The following is a 23,601-nucleotide window of genomic DNA, read 5'->3' on the forward strand; positions in this document are numbered from 1 at the left end:
TCTGCAGATGCTAGAAATCCAAGCAGCATCTATGCAAAAGAGTAGACAGTCGACATTTCGAATTGAGACTGTTCAACAGGACTGGAAAAATCAACGAGAAGTTGGAGCAAGGGAGAAGAGGGGAGAGATATATCTGATTTTCTTTCTAAAATATTCAAATTATTCTGTTTCCTGAAAATCGCACTACTTTATGAAATAGGCAGCATGCTACCACTACAGACCACATTTTGATACATTTATATTTTTGATCTAATTGTACGTATTCCTAAAAGACAATGTCTTCTTACACTATCTTTCTAATTTAAGTTTTTCATTAAATATTTCATGATAACCTATAAAATAGCCAGATTCAAATAGCATGACACCTACTGCAGAAAAATATAAACTTATAGGTAAATACAGAATCTGCATACTACAGTTCCTGGACAATAAGCTAAACATGCAAAGAGGTGATTATATAAAAATTAGAAGCATGCATAAAAGTTAAACTAAAAAAAAAACAATTTTACACTGTCCACCATTTTTAATAATAAGTAAGTGTACATAATTCTGAGGCTTTTCTTCAAGCTATTGTGTTCTGAACTGTATATTGAATATAAAATATATTACAAGAAGTTTTCTATAGCAGTATGGATAGGTGACAACTTTGGTAGTACACTTCATGGAGGAAATAGAGTGCCTCATGGTGACCCACAATTTGCTGTCTTGAGCGAGCCACCAACGTGATGTAGATCATTCATCAGTGAACTTTTTGTGATGCAAATCTGGTCAATGTACGCATTCTGTACATTTGGTTACATGTCACCATTCCAGCCTTGGGATGTCACTGACTTCCATCAGTTGAGTTTGCAATCATGACTGCAGTAGTACATGTTATACACTTTTATGGTTGATCCCCAGGTCCTTTTGTCAACATGACAAAATCTCAGGTGAGTTCACTTCAAATTTTTGTACTTTATTTTGTTCTATCATTAGAGCACCATCCATGCTATATTTCACTGTATAGAAATCAAGAGTACACAAACCCTTCATTCAGGGAATCCCATCTAATAGAGCTACATGAAATAAAAATTACTTGGATGTCTCGGATGCTACATGCTTCGAGAGAGCAGTGCATTGGAATTCTGTCCTGCCATGATATACTGTAGGTGGTACTTTCCAAAGGATTTTTCAATCTCTTTATCTGGAAAGGATCCTTGGAATGCAGCAACATCCAATCAAGAGAACATCTAATGAATGCTACTATTAGCTTGGAAATCTACAGTTTGGTGATTTTTTTTGTAATAGCTTTTTTTTGTAAAGTTAATATCAGTAAGGGAATTGAGTTTTTGAAATCTGAATAAACCAAGCAAGCAGGTACATCTTTCTCAAGCCATTCAGACTTAATGGTCATGCATTGAACAGCACCAGGAGTTTAAAAAAAAGTATAATTTACAGTGAGGCGTGTGGAACGACAGATCCTGGTGTAGAAAGGGAAATAAACAGCACATGAAATGTTGAAAAGAGAGGGGAAAAGACTGAGATTTAAAAACAAAATAATATTTGTTTAAAATTTCAGAACAATTAATATCTGAAGGAATATGATTAATAAATATAGTTGATTTTCAGTGCCAAAAAAGTTAATTATTTGTAATTATGCATAATTTTAATAGTATGCATGTAACTAAAATAGCAAATAGCACAGAAGAGGATCAGATTTAGCGTTCACAAAGCAAATGAGAGAGTGTTGCAACTTATCAATTTAACTGAGCAACTCATCCTGGCCTAAAATGGCTGTAAAATTTGTGGGAAAATATTGGCAAATGCGGTTAATCTTGCTATTGATTGGTCCAAACTCAGAATTCAATTCTGATTTATTTATCACATATACATCAAAACATACAATGAATATGCCTTTTTCGTTAACAACCAAAGGATGTGCTGGGGGTAACCCACAAACTTTGTCACACATTCCGGTGCCAACTCACAAAATTTGTTCCCAAATATTATTGGTGGTTTTGAAAGGAGATGCAACGATTGTGTCTTGGCTAATCCTGAGAAAGCCCAAACGGTTGGGTTTGGTTCTTTTTATTTCTACGCATAGAAATAGTATGCATTGTACTAGTTGTATTCTGATATGGAGTATGTGTATCAAGAAATTATTTGTTCTGTTCAAAGATTAGTTTACTGCACAGGAAACTAAATGCATACCATTTTCTACAATTAAGAAGCCATTGACAGATTTAGTGTTTTTCTCTTTAAACTGTATTATCTGGCTGCATGCAGGTGAAATTAATTCACTAATAAGTGGAACTAATTCCTTGACTTTCTTCCTAATATCTTGCAAAATTATTTTGAGAGTTTCTATTAAATAAAAACATACCATTTACCCAGATTTTATAACCTTCAGCAAAGTTAAGGTGGTCACCATGGGGAATGGTTTGGACACATTGAGTAAGAAACCTGCTAAGTGACCAAGTACTAAAACTCTACCATGTGAACCTAAAACAAATTAACATTAGGGTGGTATAATTGCAGAACTGGTGGTGGAGCTCTCTCACGGCAACTGTGACTTGGATTTGATCGTGATATGTGGTGTGGAGTTTACGGGTTCTCTTTTTTTATATCCATTCAAGAGATGTGGAGTGGCTGAGCCGACATTTAAGTGTTATCCTAATGCCTTTGGAAAGGTGGTTGTGATTTACCTTCTTCCTGAATGTTTGGGGTGTGCTTATATCCAGAATGTTGTTTCTGTAGCTGTGGGATTTTACAGGATGGGCTTGCTTGCCCAATGCCCAACCCCCCTCCTTCCACAGGCGGGCTTGGGTCTGTCCATGATAGAATTTTCTGGGTGGTGGAGTTCCCATACTTTTGCTGCCCTTGTCAGTCAAGGTGGTAGATGTTGTCTGAGGAGTTGGAGGGTGCAAGCCAAAGAGTCTTGGTGAGTTGCTGCAGTGCATTCTCTACATGGTGCAAAGTCTTGCCACTGTAAGCACTTTGATAGAGTGAATGGTTGCAAATGGGGTTGCTATATCTTGTGTGGAGCTTCTTGAGTGTTGTTGAAGCTGTACTCATCAGGCAAATGGAGAGTATTCCATCATGTTCCTAACTTGTAAATGATGAGCAAGCCTTAGGGAGTTACTCAGCACAGGATTCCTAGTCTCCTGCAGCCCTATTGTGCATATGGTGACTCCAGTTCATTTCTAGTTATTGATAACCCTGTGGATATTTATAGTAGAGGATTCAGTGGTGGTAACATCATTGAATGTCAAAGCAAATTTTTTTTCTTGTAGGATATTAATGTTGCTTAGCACGTGTGTGCCACAACTGTTGCTTACTGCTAATAAGCCCAGGCTTGGATATATTACCCAGATCTTGGTACATAATCTGAGGAATCGTGAATGGTGCAGCATATTGTGTAGTCATTAGCGAACATCAAAGCAGTGTGCTAATTGGTAGCTGAATTAGCTGCTATAAGTTACACCTTTATGATGTCTCTGGTAGAGAGAGAATCAAGATACTTAATGGGCATGATTGAGTAATAGGTTACAGGGAAATAAGTGAGCAAGTGGAAGGAGAGAATGTGACCTCTTTTGGGTTCAATATCTAAGAATGAATGTGTAGCATTCGAGAGTATCCAGAGGAGGCTTATGAGAAGGATTCCAGGAATGAGAAGCATTTGCTGCCTCTGGGCTTGTACTGCCGGAGTTCTGAAGAATGGCTGGGGTGGAGCGGGGAAAGAATCTCACTGAACTACCAAATATTGAAAGGCCTGGATAGAGTGGACTTGAAGAGGATGTTTCCAATAGAGGGGGAGTCTTGGACCAAAGGGCACAACTTTAGAATAGAAAGTGTTTTTTTGAAAACAGAAAGCAAGAGACATTTCTTTGCCAGAGAATTCATTGCCACAGATAGCTGTGGAAGCTAAGTCATTTGGGTATGTTTAATGTGGAGGTTGATAGGTTCTTAATTAGTAAGAGCATTAATGGCTATGGGATGAAGGAAAGTTGGTGTTGAGAGGGAAAATAAATCAGCCGTGATCATAAGTCGGAGCAGATTTAGTGGGCTGAATAGCCTAATTTTGCTCTTAGGTTTTAAAGTCTTAATCCGTCCATTCAGCAAAGTACTACTTCATAAATCTTTTTGGCTTGTACCACTTACTGTTTATGATATCAGGCAGCACAGACTGGAAATGTCACAAGCCAAATGTTATCAGCAAAATCAAACAGCTTCTTACTGACTACCAAGAGAAGAAGGTAGAGGTCCATGAACTTGTCCTCATTAGGGGATTATAGGTGGGAAAAGGTAAAGGTCAGTAACTTTAAATTTCTTGGCATGATCAGACGATCCCTCGTCTGATCCCTCGCACATAAGTGGTTTACGAGTAAGTCATGACAGAGCCATTAATTTCTTAGAGCCTTTTGTAGATTAGGCACGTCATCTAAAATTTTGATAAACGTCTATGGATGCACATGGAGTGTATCCTGACTGGTTACATCCCAGCCTGGTATGGAACCACCAATGCCCAGGAACAGAAAAGACTATGAAAAATGGTGGATACAGCCCAATCCCTCACATGCAAAGCCCTTCCCATCATTGAAATGGAGCACTGCAGCAAGAAAGCAGCATTCATCATCAAGAGCCCTTATCGTTCATGCCATGCTGTCTTCCCACTACTACCGAGGAAGAAGCTACAGGAGCCTTACATTCCACACCACCAGGTTCAGGAACAATTATTAGACTACAACTATCAGGCTTCTGAATTGTAGATAACTTCACTCTTCTCAATGCTGAACTGACTCCACAACTTAAACTCTCTTCCAAGGACACTGTATCTCATTTTCTTGGTGTTATTTATGTACTTTTTTCTACTACCTGTATGATTTATCATCTTTTGCACATTAGTTTGACGGTTTTTGTTTATGTATAGTTTTTCATAAATTGTATTTCTTTATTTTCCTATTAATGCCTGCAAGGAAATGAATCTCTAGATTGTATATGGTGACATATACATAGATAATAAATTTATTTTGATTTTGGCTTAAAGTTTTTGATAATGAATGATAAAAAATAATACCTAGGAATGAAAGCTTTCTTGCACTTTGTGCAAAACAGTTGGTCTCAGAACTTGCTTGATAATAAAAGATATGAGTTGGTCAAATTTTTCAAAATAGTCAATAGCAATAAGGAATCTATTGAATCAAGTTTTGCAATATAGGGAGTAAAAGTACTTGAATTTTAAAATTCAGCACCATTAATAAAGTTTCTAAGGTTTACAAAGATGGATGGTATTGTTCCATGTTTGAAAGAGCTCATACTTATGTACTTGAAATACAGGAAATTCCGGGAGTATGCAGCTCAAAAACTAGTACACTCAAAGGTGAAAAGATAACTGAATGATTGCACAAAGTTGTTTAACCATGTCTGACATTGTACAGATTTAAAATATCTGGAAAGCCTCCAAATGGGAAGGCAACAATTGGTTTTCAACGTTATTTCATTTATCAGCATAGCTATTATCAAAGGTAATTATATGGATTGGAGGGAACTGAAGTGGTTGTTGCTGACCCAGGTTCTGAAACATAAGATTAGTGATTTTTTTAAATCTCCAAACTTGGCTTCATTTTAAATTAATACGGGAATGCAAACAATTGAGCTAATTTTGTTATTTATTACTATTTATTTATACTTACACTTGCACAGTTTGTTGCTTTCTGCACTCTGGTTGATCATTCAGCCTGTTAGTTTGCTACAGGGGCTCCCCCCATTTACAAAGGTAGAGTGTTCCTATAAAACCTTTCTTAAGCCAAAATGGTGTAAAGCGAAGAACCATTAATTTATATGGGAAAAATTTTCATAAAAGCGAAAATCCTCTTTGTAATGCGAAAACAGGTTACTAATGTAGGTGCAAACATGAGGAAATCTGCAGATGCTGGAAATTCAAACAACACACACAAAATGCTGGTGGAACACAGCAGGCCTGACGAAGGGTCTCAGCCCAAACCATCAACAGAGCTTCTCCTTATACATGCTGCCTGGCCTGCTGTGTTCCACCAGCATTTTGTGTGTGTTGTTACTAATGTAAGTCTTTTGTAAAAGCGAAGTGGCGTAAAGCGGGGGACACGTACGTGTGTGTGTGTGAGAGAGAGAGAGACCGTGTCTACACTTTGATAATAGATTTATTTTGATCTTTGACCATATATTTGAAATGGTTATTATTTTGAATTCTGACATGATTCATTAGCTCAACTTTTTTTAGGCACAGGCAATAAATCAGTCTATGGATACCATAAATTAAATGTTATTTTAAGATGGATTTTCCAGTTGTAATTTTAGAGAAAATATAAAATGAATGGCTTAGTTCTTCTGGCATTAAATGTTAAACTAAATTCAAATGTAAAAAAAAAAGTTCTTTGGATTGAGAAAATCAATTAGATTTACCTATATTCATAAATATACACACCATGTAAATACGTATATTTATAGAAGAGTTTAGAAATGAAGAGTTCTTTGGTCAAAATGAAATGACAATATGTCAAAGAACACTATACGGTAACAGGAATTTATGCCTTCACTGTGAACTGCAAAGAGTGGCCAATGAATATGATGTTGGTTCTACTGCCCTTGCAGTGTGGTGTGTTCAAAGCAAGTCAGGGAGTTAAAAACCTTGAAAATTACCCAAGCTGTTTCAAGGGCAAATAGAGTGGATGGAGGTGGATGTCTTTCTACTGTGTGTACTTCAGTCAAAATCCAAATTAATTTGTGCAGGAAATGATGTTTTAAAAAACAGCTTAAGAACAGGAAATGGTGCTTGTTCAAATGAGTTGCATACAAAACAAGTAGCACCTCTAGAGGCATCCATGATGTCAAACTTAACTACTGAAATTAAAAGTCAAATGATCATTTCATTACATCTTTGGCAAAAGAATGGGCAGTCTCAGAGACTAGTCTTGAGACAGTGTTGCTGCAGAGACTTTTACCATTCTTCCTTCGAAAATGTCAACCTTAATGACGTACTTTCTGGTGGTAATGTCTTGTGAGCAGAATGGCAACATGCTGCTCACCCACCATGACAATTAGGTGAGTTGTGCTCTCTTAATACATCCTGCAACTTACAAGAATGGTGAAGGGGCTAGCCTTTCACCTTTGCCCAATTCAGTTGCTCTATGCTGAGGGGATGCCCACAAAAGTGCCAACCACTGCAAAGGCTGTCTTTGGCTACCTCTACAATCTTCTCGTTCATACAGATACTTCTCACAGAGTCTGAAAAGACTTGGGCACACATTCTCCAGGGTATTAGTCTTAAATCTGCTGATAGTGGGCTGATGAGCACCATTGAGGCAGATCTCACCCACTGTGACCCAATCCAGGACCAGCCATTGGGTATTGGGTATAAGGTGCATCCTGCCAACCACTGTGCTCCAGATGTACCTTATGTGCGCAGATGATGTCTCTACCAAGCAACAGGAGAGTCTTATCAGAAGAGTCAAGTGGGGGGGGGGGGGGGGTGGAATCTGTCAGCTGTGGCCTTGGGGTGTTACCAACCGTAGGCAGCTTCAGGAGCTGGGATTTCATCCTTTTTGTTGGGAATATGGTTGCAATCGATGAGAGTTGGAAGGGTTAAGCAGACCCCTCCTATTGACTCTGCAACAAATTCACCAGCTCTAGCTCCTGATGTTCCAGAATATGTATATTAGAATATCCAGGAAGGTAGCTACATCTGATGGATGCTCAGCTGGTTCTCCACTGTGCTTCACTGTGGGTGTGCTGGAACCAGAAGCCCAAGATACTGGCCCTGAATTTAAAGTGTCAAGAGGTTCTTGGCTCAGTTTCCTGGAGACCACTGGTGCTTGCTGCACCATGTATCCATCCGTGTTCTGCAATGTATCATTACAGTTTCTCCTTGCTACCCTCCCCTTCTTCATCACTCTCTGGATGACTGTCTTGTCCACATTCAGACTGATTCTGACTCAGGGCTTCTCTGGCTGGACCCAGCATCTCACTTAAGCCATTTTCCAATGGTGATTTATCACCACAGCCTGGTGCAGTGAGTGAGGGCTATGGGGTTGGTTCTGCAGTAGCTTCTGTTGAGCCACTGATGCATTTGGTTACACTGCTGTGCTGTTATGTGTTCCTTCTAAGCGGAAAGCACCCATGTGTTTACAAGTTGGGTGACCTTGAACACATCACTTTCCACCTTAAATGAGGATTCATCGTTCTTTTAGTTGAATCTGAAGTAGAATCCAGGAGGAGGACTGGGTAAAAGTTTGGTGTGAAATATGATAGGACGCTGGGTTCCTATCTTTGTTTGCTTTGATTTCATCCTCTATTGAGCAATCATGTTGTATTAGAAGGATTCCACCTTTACTAAGCTCTTCAGTCACTTTCCTAGAGAGATAACCACCACTGTCTTTATGTCAGCTGCTGCTTCATACACTTTTGCCTCTGCTAAGGCAGCCTGAGCTTTGTGCTCCTCCATGAGCACACTCAATGTAGCCTCTACATGAGCTTTCCCCATGTTTATAAAAGCTTTTTGCATTAGCAGTTCAACTTCACGCTTAGCTAATGCTGCTCTCATTCTTGGCACTTGAGCTCTGATGTAGGCTCTTCTTGCAGCAATGCCAATCATAGTTTTGTTTGAGCATTGCAAAGAAACAATCAATGTACCACATTCTGACCTGACTGCCAAGCTTGCTGATTGGCATTGCTAGGGTCAGTATATGACATTGTAATGTACGTTGTTCAGGCGTGTCACCGGTCCATGGGCGATGGCTTTGAAGGCAAGTAATCTTTTCACTCCGCTGTCCTCACAGTGCATTGCCAAGGAATTAAGCACATTCTCAAAAGTCATCTGAGCTGGAAACTTTCTTCAGGGATTTTAATGAGAATACTTTGTAAAACTGTGGAAAGTTGAGGAAACCTGTATTAGATTCAATACAGAATCAGCACACATCTGAATATACAATATTATCAATTATTCTCACAATCAGCTTTAAATGAAGTGTACCAATGCAACTTTCTATAGCTGTGCTGTGGACTAGAGCAAACTCATGCATGATGATAGCTTAATGGTAAAGAATGATAAACATTCTTCAAAGTACATCTACTAAATGTTTACCAATATTAAGAAACCTTCAGACTCACAGATATTGCTGTTTCAAGGGAAAGTAGTTTGAATGGAGATGAATGTCTTTCTACCATGTATGCTTCAAGTCAAAATCCAAATTAATCCGATGTAAAAGAAAGCAGCTTATGAACAGGAAGTGATGTTTGTTCAAAATGAACACTGCTTCTGGAAGCAGGATAGTGGAACCCTTGAAATAATTAGAAAATACGGAAATCTTCTCCTGTCAGGTAGCATCTTATAAAAGCTACTGACCCAGATGTTGGCATTTTTTTGTCTCCCCACTGCAAATGCTATCAGGAGAGCTGCAGATTTTAACTGCTTTAATATCACAAATAGAAAATGGGTTTGCATTTATTTTAGAGATGAGATTGTCTCATGAATCAATCTTATAAGCAAATTCCTTTTTGTGTGACTCATTAACTATTAATTCCATGGCACAGACGCCCTAGTTAGTTGATGGGGTCCTCTGCTTTGATTGTTGTGGATAAGCAAAGTAGATTGTTAGCTAAATGCAATATTTGTAGAACGGTATTTGAATTATGAAGTTACAAACTTTCTGTAAGACATATGTAACAATTAGTGGGTTGTATGCAACATTCCAATGGGATCTTTTGAAAGTAATGTGCTGCTCTGAATCACCTGATTGACTAGAGTATCTGAATGCTAAATTCAGCCCGGTGGTCTGGTTTCAGGTTAAGGCTGCAAAGAGGAATATGTCTGGTTCTATTACTTTTCTTAAAATATTCCAAATTAAGAAGATGTATAGTTGGCTTAGCTTTGAGGTACACTCAGAAGTACACTTACCTCTGATATTTTTGTATATTAAATAACCAAGGTGAGCCCACCAGTGCAAAAGTACAGAAAATTACCAATCACAGAGAACTGGTCATCCGTCCCAACTTTGTACCTCTTCCTATCTTCAATTTAATATTCTCAGTACATCTATTCTATTCTTTCTTTGTTTATAACTTGAGATATTTAACTAAAGGAGAAACAAGACTAGTCCTCCAGGTGGCCTGAATATCACATGTTAATACTGATCGTAGGCAACTTCATTAGCTTTAAGTCGTCATCCAAGGGACAACCAATCAGAAAGTACTTGTTCCTTAACTGTCAAAACTCTGGTTTATTTCCTTTTGACAAAAACAGTAAGTTTGAACCATTTGAAATTTCAAGATAAAATCATTAATTGCCGATAAGCATATTTTATGCCAAAATAATTTCATTTTGAAGAAGTTTCACTTTAAGAGCAGACATTAATGAATTTTGGGATCCTGGGAAATATCCTTCTGATTTGAGGCTTTTCGTTACCTGTATTCTGGTACATTTAATGTTTTTTTTTTAATTTTGTATAGTAATTGGAAAACATGGTTTGAAGTAATAGTCTGATTTGTATATCAGTATGAGTTTTTAGGTAGGTAATGAGAGCATCAGTGCTTTGTCCCTGTAAATGGATTAATGTCCCAGTTAGGCATCAATAATTCCCTATCAAATCCATGAATTCTGAGACATTGTCAACTGCTAAGGTTGTAAACATGTGATAGATGGACAGTTTAAATATATCAAAATTATTAATGCTAAGTATTTTAATACATGGGAAAATGTTAAAAGCAGGAAATATTACCTATGATCAGAAATCTTTTTAAATCAGCCTTTCAATTAATTTGTTGGATACTTGTATTCGAGAAACCTGCCAAAGGATGTTAATTATAAAAATTCTTGCTGTAGACATCTATGACTATAATCCATTGCTGAGAGTTTAGAATAAGTGTAGTTAATTAATCCACCCTTGGCAGATACTTAAATACAAGTCAAATTTGATAGTGCCCAAGGGGTTGCACCTGAATATCATTATAGAAGTTCAAATAACATCCTAAAGAATTTAGTGCTCCAAATATTTCAGGCCAGTTTAGACAGGACCAAGTATAGCTTTTCTCAACACTTAAACTTGTCTCATGGAGAGAGCTCATCAATTTGCTCTCCTGTTGTGACCACTCCTGGCTGATTCAGAGTGCTATTGCTGAACAATTGGTAGTGAGTCAACCACCAAAATTGTATGCAATGAGCGTGATATCAATTGCAAAAATATAATTGGTAAGTTAGAACTATTCTTTATAATATCATAAATGAGTGATTCAGAAAACCAAGAATAAAAATATATAGTCATCAGTACTGCAATATTAATGGGTCCATTGCCCATTTTGTCAGCTCTAACCGTCAGCCCACCATCAAGCACCCATGTGAATTCTGTTTTAATGTTTTTTTTTAATTCTCCCTCATTCCCATGAACTCTTGCCCTGTTCCCCACAAAATCTACTACTTGTCTATACATCAGGGCAATTTACCAATGCCCATACATCTTTGGGTTGTGGGAGGAAGCTAGAGCTCCCACTGGGCATCTACATGATTCCATGGAGAGCCCACAAAATCCACTTAAATAGCTCAAGAGGTCGGGATCAAACAACGTTGTTTGAGATGTGATGAAGCAGCTGTATAAGCTGTGCTACCAACTGTGTGCTGAATGTATATTAGAAATTGATCAGTATTTGAAGAAGAAGGTTTTGTGGTTACCTTCAATCCTATGATGCTCCTATACTCAAGTAAAGCTACCAGAAAGAACCATTGACCTTTGATTCAAACATTTCCTCTTTACCACTGCTGGTTTCCATAATGCATTGTTCTGGGGATCCTTGACCACCAACAACAGTGACATAATCAAACTAAGCAGCCTGTCAAATTGAAATTATTTTTAGACAGCTGAACAGGAAGTTTAAACAAAAAGGTTACAAGCAAATAATTAAAATATTTTACAAAATATGAAATGAACTTTAGCAAGTACACCAACAATGAAACTAGAAAATAACATTGTGTAAAGTTTTTGAAATTTATCTCTTTTAAGCCTTTATATTTGAAATATTTCTGCAATTGAATGGTGTTTCATTTAGTGTTCTTCAGAACTAGAAAAGCTGCAAGCTATATTGCATGCCTATTAAAAGCATAAACCTTGTGCAGCCATGTGCCATGCTTTTGTTTTCTTTCTAGCAACAATAATGATCTGTATTTATCCTTAAAACCTTGTTGGATCACTAATTTGAAATTTATTCCTGAGGAGTGGTTAACAAAATAATGCATTACTTGGAGAAGCAAGGAGTCACTGATGCCAACTTGTGGAATTCCTGATTTAATGGTGCATATGCGTACCTTAGAAAGAGCCTTAGGTTTCATTAACATTATAATTGCAAAATCTTCTCCTGTCAGGTAGCATCTTATAAAAGCTACTGACCCAGATGTTGGCATTTTTTTGTCTCCCCACTGCAAATGCTATCAGGAGAGCTGCAGATTTTAACTGCTTTAATATCACAAATAGAAAATGGGTTTGCATTTATTTTAGAGATGAGATTGTCTTATGAATCAATCTTATAAGCAACTTTTAAAGAACAAAAACTAACCAAAAAAATAGCGGGAATTCCATTCATTTATTTGGGACACTATGCCATCTAATTGGAAATGGAAACTTGTCAAACAGTTTCACTAGGGTCAGTCATGAGCAATACACCAAGCTTAGGGTGAACATTTTTAAAATATCGTCAGTTATATGTGGTTGTGTTTAAAAAAACAGTGATTTTTGTCACTGATAGTTGGTGAGAAATATCAGTAAGATCATTCACAACTGTTTTGTTCATTGCGGTGTCAAATAATCAAGCTTGGAAATGCTAGAAATGGCCAGGAATGAAATGAAACTATTTCAACAAGTTAGGGACTACAAAGAATTTGAAGTTATCAACAATCATCTTGAAGGTTAAATTAAAAATAAAGATTTGGAGGATACATTTGTTGAAAGCATTGAATGAAGGCAGTCCATTATGTGCACTGGATGTCTGATTTATTTCATTTACATTCAATCAAAAGAACACGGCAGTGTACACTGGATGAATTCCTCCAACGATAACTAGTAGGAACTAACTAATTTGTTCTGTGTTTCATTTAAATAAATAAATTTTTAGTCAGTAAAATGGTAGTTTTGTCTTTCTTTTATATCATTTTAACTATTTCCACGTAACTTTGGCTAATTAGAGCAGCTGCATAATAGGGCCAGAATGCAGTGTATTTAATATTTCAGTAATATTTGAGTAATATTGTAAATATATTGTTTCATAATTCATTACTGGTATGAGAGATTGTCACAGTTAATAAGGTCAGTGATGGTGTGGGAGACAATGGCCTGTTGCTCCTCTGCTCTTCCACCAATCACAATCTACAAAACTGGCACTCGTTTCTCATCAGATATTCTATTTGCTTTAAAATACTGCTCAATTCATTCAGAACACATCACCCAGTTATTTCCCCCTTTCCAGCCGTTTATCTCTTTCACCAATCGACTTCCCAGCTCTTTACCACTTCCCCTTCCCCCCCACTATTCCTGGTTTCACCTGTCACCTTGTATTTCTTCGTCCCCCTTCCCCTACCTTCTTACTCTGACCACTCATCTTTTTTTCGCCAGTCCTGCTGAAAGGTCTCAGCCCAAAACATCGACCGTTTAGTCTTTTCCATAGATGCTGCCTGGCCTGCTGAGTTCCTTCAGCATTTTGTGTGTGCTGCTTGGATTTCCAACATCTGCACATTTTTTTCTTGTTTGTGACACAGTTTGCTGAGAAATTTTACTGCTTCAACAAAACCAGCTAAAAACTTTACAAAAGAGGACACTCATCTTGACATATTCTCCCTAATGCAAACCAAAGTTCTCCCTATTACAGCAGAGATTATCCAAAAGGAAACCAGAGGAGGCTCCACGCTGTTTCAGATCTATGTGGCCACCTAAAATGGCTGAAATGTGCAGCATAAATTCCAGCTCCCCCATTTTTACCAGCACCAGGATAAACTTGCCCTTGTTGAGGGTTCCCTTATGCGGGGATTGATCGTTGTTATGCCATCCAAGCTAAGAGCTGAAGTGTTGGAGGAGCTACATGCCAATCATCTAGGAGTGATCAAAATGAAAGCATTGGCTTGAAGCTTTGTCTAGTGACCTGGGATAGATCAACATATCGAGCAGCTTGCCATGCACTGTTCAGGATGCCAACATGTCCAGAGGATGCCAAGAGCAGTGCCTCTCCGTTCCTGGAAATAGCCAACTTTGCCCTGGCAAAGGATTAATGTTTACTTTGCTCGACCATTCATGGGCACTAATGCCTTGGTAGTAGTGAATGCAGCTACAAAGTGGGTAGAAGTGTTCCCAGTAACCTCCACTGCAGCCTCACATGCTGTTTATGTGTTGAGAAGCCTCAAGGACTGGTGTGCCAGAACATTTTGTCAGTGGCAATGGCCCACAGTTTGTTGCAGAACAGTTTCAATCATTCCTAAAATGAATGAAATAAGACATATTACATCTGCACCATACCACACAGGTACAAATGGCTTGGCAGAGTCTAAAGAATGCACTGTGAGCAGGACACACTATACCAGGGGTCAGCAACCTTTACCACTGAAAGAGCCACTTGGACCCGTTTCCCACAGAAAAGAAAACACTGGGAGCCGCAAAACCCGTTTGACATTTAAAATGAAATAACACTGCATACAACGTTTTGTTTTGCCTTTATGCTATGTATAAACAAACTATAATGTGTTGCATTTATGAAATTGATGAACTCCTGCAGAGAAAACGAAATTACATTTCTGCATGCAACAAAAACATTTTGAACTCCGAAAAAAAGACGTTGGGTTGAAGGTTACTTTTAAGTAAAATACTCAACGTCTATTTGAGTCCTTCTTGTATTTATGAAAAACGCCAAACTTAAATTTGCCGCCAGCAGCAAACCAAAAATAACGTCAGCCAGCTGTCAACCTGAAAAATAAAAGGACTATTTCACTGAACAATGAAAACATATGAATATACGTAAAATAATAGGCAATTAAAATATTTATCATACTTGTTCAGGTTGACTCACACCTGACAATGCAGTCGTATTCAGTAGGGATGGATCGATGCTTAGGGGAGTGACCGGGAAGGATAATGTGTTTTTTTTCCTCTCACAGAAGCGTTTCCCAAACGATGTTTGCTTTGCGATGATTGCAGAATGTAAATACTCCGAATTTATCATGTCGTGACCTTGTTTGAACTCTCTCAAATTGGGGAAGTGAGACAATGTGCCTTTCTGTAAATCTCTGGCAAGCAACGTCAACTTGCGCTCGAATGCCAAAACATCCTCCAACATGTGCAGGGCTGTACGTCCTTACCCCGTTGAAGAGCTGTGTTCAGTGTGTTCAGGTGCGCTGTCATGTCTACCATGAAGTGTAGCTTTTCCAGCCACACTGACTGTTCCAGCTCAGGAAAGTTGAGCCCTTTGCTGCCCAGGAATGTTTTCACTTCTTCCAGACACGCGACAAAGCGTTTCAGCACCTCCCCTCTGGACAGCCAGCGATAAAAACACATTGTAGCGGTGTGCTACACGCAGTCAGTAAACTGCAGTCAAAGATAGCTTTATTCGAACTAAACAGCCTTGCTTTTTAAGCCTCCCTCAACCCGCCCCCCATGGGCGCGGATGCTGCAAAAGACACGTACTCACAAACCCCCGTAGGCTATCTCCCTTAGCCTGAACGCTGGCTAATTGTGAGCCGGTTCGGATGTGTCAGGAAATGGGTCGCCACAACGTCTTATTTAGATTGTACAAGATCACCATAATCTTCAAATTTAGATTTACATTTCAAAAACTAACAAACTGACATAAAATACATTTTAATTAAATACTGACCATGTAGCGGTGTGCTACACGCAGCGCTAAAATTACGACACGGAGTCGGTAACTGCAGTCGAAGGAAAAAACTTTATTCGAAATCTTCAGCCTCACTTTTAAGCCTCCCTCAACCTGCCCCCCATGGCGCAGAGGCTCCAAAGCTCTGTGCTCGCAAACCCCCGTAGGCTATCTAATTGTGAGCAGGTTCGGATGTGCCAGGAAAAGGGTCGCCACAACCAATTATTTCCCAAAGCAACAGGGAGCCGCAGCACAGACGTAAAAGAGCCACATGTGGCTCCGGAGCCGCGGGTTGCCGACCCCCGCACTATACCAACACTGAATCAGAAGCTCTCCAGTTTCCTCCTTAAATATCGCAATGCAGCACACTCAAAACCAGCAACTCAACAGCTATGGATCATCCCTTGTGCTTGCACTTCGCTCTGCTCAAACCTGATCTCAGAAGGAACATGCAGGACAAATAGCTGAGTCAAATTGAGTGTTCCCTAAGCAAGGAGATTCAATGTTTCACTTCTGGAAGTATGTAAGAAATAAAGTCAATTCAAATTCCTGGCGAGGGACTGCAGAGGTGATCAAATGCAGGTGCTTGGAAAGATTAGGGTCAGAACTGGAATACTCTCCTACATAGTGGAAATTGTGTCTGATGTCATCTGGCAGCAAAACATCAATCAGTTGAGGAGAGCAGTCAGTTGCTAGAGAAGAAAGGTGGCTAGAGTTGTCAGGACCACTTTCTGCAATCCCAGAGTCAATTCTTACAACCACCAACCACCATGGAGGAGGCCCCAGAACCTGAGATTGTTTGATAAAGGTCATTTGTAGATTCTGGAAATTCAATGATGATGGGATTAAATGAATGTACAGTCGGCCCTCCTTATCCGCAAGGGATTGGTTCCAGGACCCCTCGCAGATACCAAAATTCACAGATGCTGAAGTCCCTTATTCAACCTGTCTCAATGCAGTGAACCTTAGGACCCAGCAGAACCCCAGACCTTATTTAACCTGTTTCAGTGCGGTGGACATTAGGACCCGGCGTCAGAGCTCTGAATCCGCAGTTGGTTGAATTCGCGCATGCGGAATTCGGAGATAAGGAGGGCCAACTATATTGGTGATTCAAAAGTTGAAGTTCATCAATGCTTAAAATCATCATAATAATTAGCAAGAACACGTATCTTTACTACTTCAGGAGATCTTAATGTGATTAATAGTTTGCATAATCACTTTTTGTTTGGAAGTGGAGAAACGTCTGCTCAGGAAGAGTTGCATAAATAAATGGCCTATTGAGCTATTTTTGGTATCAGTAAAGGATAAATGCTGACCAGTAAAATGAATATATTAGTGGTGATTGATAGTGCCATTGGAATTTGTATATTTTTTTTTCATTATAGCTAGTGAGAGCCTTCATTTAACATCAGGTATATGAGATGCTGGAAAGTGTAATGCCGTACTTATTGTTATTTAGTATTGGCATAATTTGTAAGAAATAATTGAATCTACAACTTCTCCTGATGGAATTGATTTTTATTATTGAGTCAGTTAACAATTGCCTAGAAAATTGCTTGTGGATTTCTTTTTACTATTTAGCACCTAGCATGATATTCTTTTGAAGAGGTATTATTTTCTTTCTGTTTTGCTAGTTTTTTTTTTAATCATTTTTTTGTCTCATACTCTTGCATTGCATTTCTAGTTATAGTTATTGCATGTGTAACAAGCCTTTGGTAAATTTGTAGGTGCATTAAGTATTGAATTGACTTCATAACATCGTTCATATACATGAGAAGTAATAATCTTTATAGCTTCATCTAAATGTGTAATTTATAATAAATATTATGTACAACAAGCTAGTCAATATAGCATAGAAATACAGTTGTGTCAACATGAATTAAGCAGTCTGATGGCCTGGTGGAAGAAGCTGTCCTGGAGCCTGTTGGTCCTGGCTTTTATGCTGTGGTACCGTTTCCTGGATGGTAGTTTGTGGTTGGGGTGACTTGGGTCTTCAATGATCCTTCAGGCCCTTTTTACACAGCTGTTTTTGTAAATGGTCTGAATAGTCAGAGGTTCACATCTATAGATGCGCTGGAATGTCCGCACCACTCTCTGCAGAGTCCTGCGATTGAGGGAAGTACAGTTCCCATACCAGGCAGTGATGCAGCCAGTCAGGATGCTATCAATTGTGCCCTTATAGAAAGTTTTTAGGGGTTGGGAGCTCATACCAAACTTCTTCAACCATCTGAGGTGAAAGAGGCGCTGTTATGATTTTTTCCCCACACAGCCAGTATGTACAGGCTAAGTGAGATCCTTGGTGATGTGTATACTGAGGAACTTAAAGCTGTTCACCCTCTCAACCCCAGATCCATTGATGTCAATAGGGGTTAGCCTATCTCCATTCCTCCTGTAGTGCACATCTTGCTCCTTTGTTTTTGCGACATTGAGGGAGAAATTGTTTTCTTGACACCATTGTCAGGGTGATGACTTCTTCTCTGTAGGCTGTCTCACTATTATTTGAGATTAGGCCAATCAGTGCAGCATCGTCAGCAAATTTAGGTAGCAAATTGGAGCTGTGGGTGGTGACACAGTCATGGGTATACAGCGATTAAAGGAGGGGGCTTAATACACAGCGCTGAGGGGCACCTATGTTGAGGGTCAGGGGCAGAGGTGAGGGAGCCCACTCTTGCCACCTGCCGGTGATCTGACAGGAAGTCCAGGAACCAGCTACACAAGGCAGGGTGAAGGCCTTCTTGTCGAGCCTGGAGGGAATTATGGTTTTAATTGCTGAACTGTAGTCCAAGATAAGTGGGTCCACAAGATCATGTGGATAGTCAGAGGCCTTTTCCCAGGGCTGAAATGGCAAACACAAGAAAGCACAGTTTTAAGGTGCTTGGAAGTAGGTACAGAGGAGATGTCAGCTGTAAGTTTTTTACAGAGAGTGGTGAATGTGTGGAATGGGCTGCCGGTGGCAGAGGCAGTACAATAGGGCCTTTTAAGAGACCCTTGGACAGGTACATGGAGCTCAGAAAAATAGAGGCATTTGGGTAACCCTAGGTAATTTCTAATGTAAGGACATGTTCAGCACAGCTTTGTGGGCCAAGGGGTCTGTATTGTGCTGTAGCTTTTCTATGTTTCTATGTAACAGCAGTCTCACATGAGCATCTCTCTTCTCCAGGTGTGTAGAGCTGTGGCTATTGCATCACCTGTTGATCAGTTGTGTCAGCAGGCAAATTGTAGAGGGTCCAGATGTAGTCCTTGACCAGCCTCTCTGGTATTGATACCAGATAAAACACAGGCTTTAGTTTCCCCTTCATCAAATCTGTAGCTAACCCTCTCCTGCATTTGTCCTGAATATGAATTTGTCCTGAACTGGCCAACAGGATTCTTCAGTAATGAACAATTGCAAGCTTTTTCTATCTGTAATCGTTAGCATAGCTGACCATAATGTAAGAAGAATGTTTTTATTAAGAAAGAGTTGCTATCTGATTAGGTTTTTCTGTGGAAGAGTTGCTTGCAAAAATTTCAATATTTATATCATAAAGTTTATTTAAGAAAGATAGGGATTCTGGATCATGTTGTTATTATTACTGGCAAATATGATGCAGTTTGTTATCTTGTATGACAATGCAAGACAAAAATGACCACTTCTGACGAGACTTCTCCAGATTGTAGAGGGGTATACTTGGGTTCCAATAGTTTCTGTGAGTTCAGAGCTGATGGCTGTGCTGGACGACTTCCAATTTAGAATGGATGTCAGTTTGATGTATCTCTTGTCTGCTGCACACAGTTTCTGTGGCCAAACACCTTGTTTCTGGTCCTCAATCTTATCCATTTCTTTGTTTCTTCAGAAAAGCTTGAATAGCACATCTTGGAGTTCCTGTCTGCCCACCAGATTTCTGCTTGGGAGAGACCTTACTGATGCAGGATGATCATTTTGTGTCCTGTTAATGATTTGGAGGTTAAACTGTCACATCTGCCACACGCTCACCTTTTAGTTTGGTTGTCCTTTGCCCAGTTTGATTCCTTCTACACCCATTTCTGTTTTAGTTAATAACTTTGGTTCATTCAAATCATTATGCCATTGATCATTAGTACCTGTTTGTTATCTTTGTTTAGTCATGCACAGGGCTATGTACCTACAAAGTAATTAAGTTCTTATTTAAAAAGTGATCTGTTACTTTAATGAAATACAAAAGATTCTCTAACATATAGGTTTTTTGGAAAATTAATCTTAGGAAATCTAAAATTTGTTTTTTTTTCTGCTGGCACACTATTGCAGATGACAAAAAATAAACATCTGGAACAAAATTTATATTTAAAAAATCTAGAGTGCCTAAGTCTTTTGCACAGTAGCGTACACAGTTTTAAGAGCTTTTCCTGAGGAATTTGTCTTCATAATTGATCCTAACTATAAGTTGAGTAATTGTAGATATTTAATCATAAAGCTGTTTTAATACTGATGAATTATTTGGAAAAGTATTGCTGGCAGGAATAGGTGAGCAGTTTTCTAGTGGAAAACTGAGGACACTATGTTGATGTAACATCTAATTATGTACTTGTTTCAAAACCAAAAATTTTGCATCAGTGGTTTATATGCACACCCAGTCCATCTGCAAATTGCTTGAAGTGTGGGAATGTCTGAATTTGTTGTTCAAGAATTGTCTTGTGGAATTGGCTGATGTGGTGCAACCTGGGAGTGTAGATAACTTGCTTTGAAGTGATTTGTATCATACTTTATTTATAAAGTTGTAATCTTTTCTGTGAGAAATCCTGTTTGCAATGTAACTATTGGTGAATAATATATTTTATATTGTCATCCATCTCACGCTTAGGGTTTGCAGAAATGAACATCTGCAACATTTGCAGTTATTTTTTGAGGTCAGCTCATTTCAGTAAGTGGATTTTAGCTTAAACATAGAAACATAGACAATAGATGCAGGAGTGGGCCATTCAGCCCTTCAAGCCTGCACCGCCATTCAGTATGATCATGGCTGATCATCCAACTCAGAACCCTGTACCTGCTTTCTCTCCATACCCCCTGATCCCTTTAGCCACAAGGGCCATATCTAACTTCCTCTTAAATATAGCCAATGAACTGGCCTCAACTGTTTCCTGTGGCAGAGAATTCCACAGATTCACCACTCTCTGTGTGAAGAAGTTTTTCCTCATCTCGTCCTAAAAGGCTTCTCCCTTTATCCTTTTTTTTTAACTTTCTGATTTGTGTTTTTTTTTAAATATATTTATTTATTTATTAAATTTTAGAAAATTACAAAGAATAAATGTGATGATAAATAGTGAGAAAAATAATATTAACCCTCCCGCCCCTTAACCCTTATCTAAAGAAAGAAAAAAAAAGTGCCTGGATATCGGAGGATCCCCACATGCTCCATGGAGTTCAAAATAATTTTAATATTTATTTTTACTTTCCCCAATTACTTTATAATTTTATCTTCAAAGGACCTATGTATTTAATCCTATCTTTTGTAGGTATGGGAGCCAAATTTTCAAAAATATATCATATTCATTTCTTAGATTGTATGTAATATTTTCAGGTGGAATATGTATTTCATTATTCCAACGATCCATAGTTAAATATAAATCAGATTTCCAAGTAACTGCGATAACTTTTTTGGCTACTGCCAATGCAATTTTTATAAATTTTTTCTGATACTTATTCAATTTAAGTTTCGGTATTGTCCCTTCAATGTCTCCTAATAAAAATAATACTGGACTATGTGGGAGTTGTACTCCAGTAATTTGTTCCAATAGAAGTCTTAAATTTGTCCAAAAAGGTTGAATTTTAAAACAAGACCAAGTAGAATGTAAAAAAGTACCAATTTCTTGATTACATCGAAAACATTGGTCTGACATATTTGAATTTAATCTATTTATTTTCTGTGGTGTTATATATAATTGATGTAAAAAATTATATTGTACTAATCTAAGTCGAACATTTATTGTATTTCTCATACTATCAGAACATAATCTTGACCAGTTTTTTCCATCAATTTTAACATTCAAATCAAATTCCAAATGTGTTTCTTGTAAAAAAGCTATATCTCCTTTCATTTTCTTAATATATGTTAAAACTCTTTTTCACAGGTCCATTAATTCCATTAACATTAAAACTTAAAAAATTAAGTGAATTAATCATTCATAATACCTTGGGAACTCTTTAAAATTCTCCATGTTGCTATGAGTTTCTCCCCAACCATCCAGGCAAAAAAGAAGAAAAATAGAAGAAAGATAACTAATATACAAGAAAAAAAAACAAAGTACCCCCCCCCACTAATGTTGCGAATAAAAAGAACACAACATTACCCCCCCCCCCCCATTTTACTGGTTATGGCAATCGCCATGGTTGTACATGTGAAACTCGCAGCCATTGATCAGGAACTCTTCCAGCTCCCCCGCAAAAAAAAAGGAAATATATTAAAGAAAAAAAAATTAATGTCTCTACTCCCAATTAATACTCCTCAACTTTTTTTAAATAAATGTCCATCAAGTCCAACCTTTTTTCAGTCTTCATCATTAGTCCATTTCATTTCTATAATTCCTTACTTCTTCGTGGACATCAGGTAATTCTTGTACAAATTCCTCCTCTTTCCGGTAGTCAACAAAAAATCTTCTTTCTTCGTTATCCAGGAAAATTATCAATTTTGCTGGATAGCTCAATAAAAATTTATAGCCCTTTTCCCATAAAGATTTTTTCACTGGATTAAATTCCTTCCGCCTCTTCAGAAGATCGTAACTTATGTCTGGATTAAAAAAAACTCTTTTCCCTCCTATTATCAATGGCCCATTTCTCTTTTTAGCACCTTGAATAGCTGCCTTCAAGATCATTTCTTTATCTTGGTACCTTAAACATTTTATCAAAATTGATCTTGGATTTTGATCTTGTTGAGGTCTTGGTCTTAAAGCTCCGTGTGCTCTTTCAATTTCAATTACTTGGCTTCCTTCTTTCATTTCTAACATTTTCGGAATCCATTCTTGAAAGAATTTTATTGGATTTTCTCCCTCTGTGCCTTCCATAAGACCAACAATTTTGATATTATTTCGTCTACTAGAGTTTTCAAGCGCATCTATTTTTTCCAACATCCGTTTTCTTTCTATTGTCCAGGCAAGATTATTGTCTTCTATCTTATATATTCTTTCAGTGTTTTCTTCCACTTTTACTTCCATCTCTTTAACTTTATTATCCATCTTCTTTTGTTTTTCCACCACATTATCAAGTTTGTTCTGCATCCTTCTTATAGCTTTTAATTCATTCATAATATATATCAGGATATCTTTTATGTCTCCTTTAATCTCTTCCTTCTTTTCCTCTTCTTCTTCCTCTGAATTTCCCAAAGAGTCTGATTCCACTTCCGATTCACTTCCAACCGTAGTTGGGATTTGTAGTTTTGTTAATATCTGTTCATGCATACTTTCGCGCATGCGTTGTTCTTGCTGTTTCTTCTTGGAGACCACTGACATTGCTGCAACTTCCGGTCCCGCATCATCAGAAGTGCCATGCACTTTGCTGGGAGGAAATCTAACTTGAGTCCGAGGCTTCACCGAGACGGTTAGGCCTTTATCTCCGCCAATTTGCGCAGTCTTCGAAGTAGTAGCTTTCTTCTGTTTCAGTTTAGGAGCCATATCAAAAGATAATCCTGAGTTACTTATAAATAGTTACTAGTAGGTTTTTGTTAACTCTTCTTCATGAACGTCTCGACCCTACGTCATCACGTGACGCCCCCCCCCCCCCCCCCGGCTTCCCGTTTA

The 23,601-nt window shown here is 38.3% G+C and overlaps 1 protein-coding gene across 1 annotated transcript in view; it reads left to right on the forward strand.

Annotated features, from left to right (window-relative positions):
- LOC132404865 (ADP-ribosylation factor-like protein 15) overlaps positions 1–23,601 on the forward strand; it is a 221,281-nt gene that overhangs the window by 154,559 nt on the left and 43,121 nt on the right. The window lies entirely within an intron of this gene.

The sequence above is a fragment of the Hypanus sabinus genome, chromosome 14 (assembly GCF_030144855.1).
Source record: "Hypanus sabinus isolate sHypSab1 chromosome 14, sHypSab1.hap1, whole genome shotgun sequence".
NCBI lineage: Eukaryota > Metazoa > Chordata > Chondrichthyes > Myliobatiformes > Dasyatidae > Hypanus > Hypanus sabinus.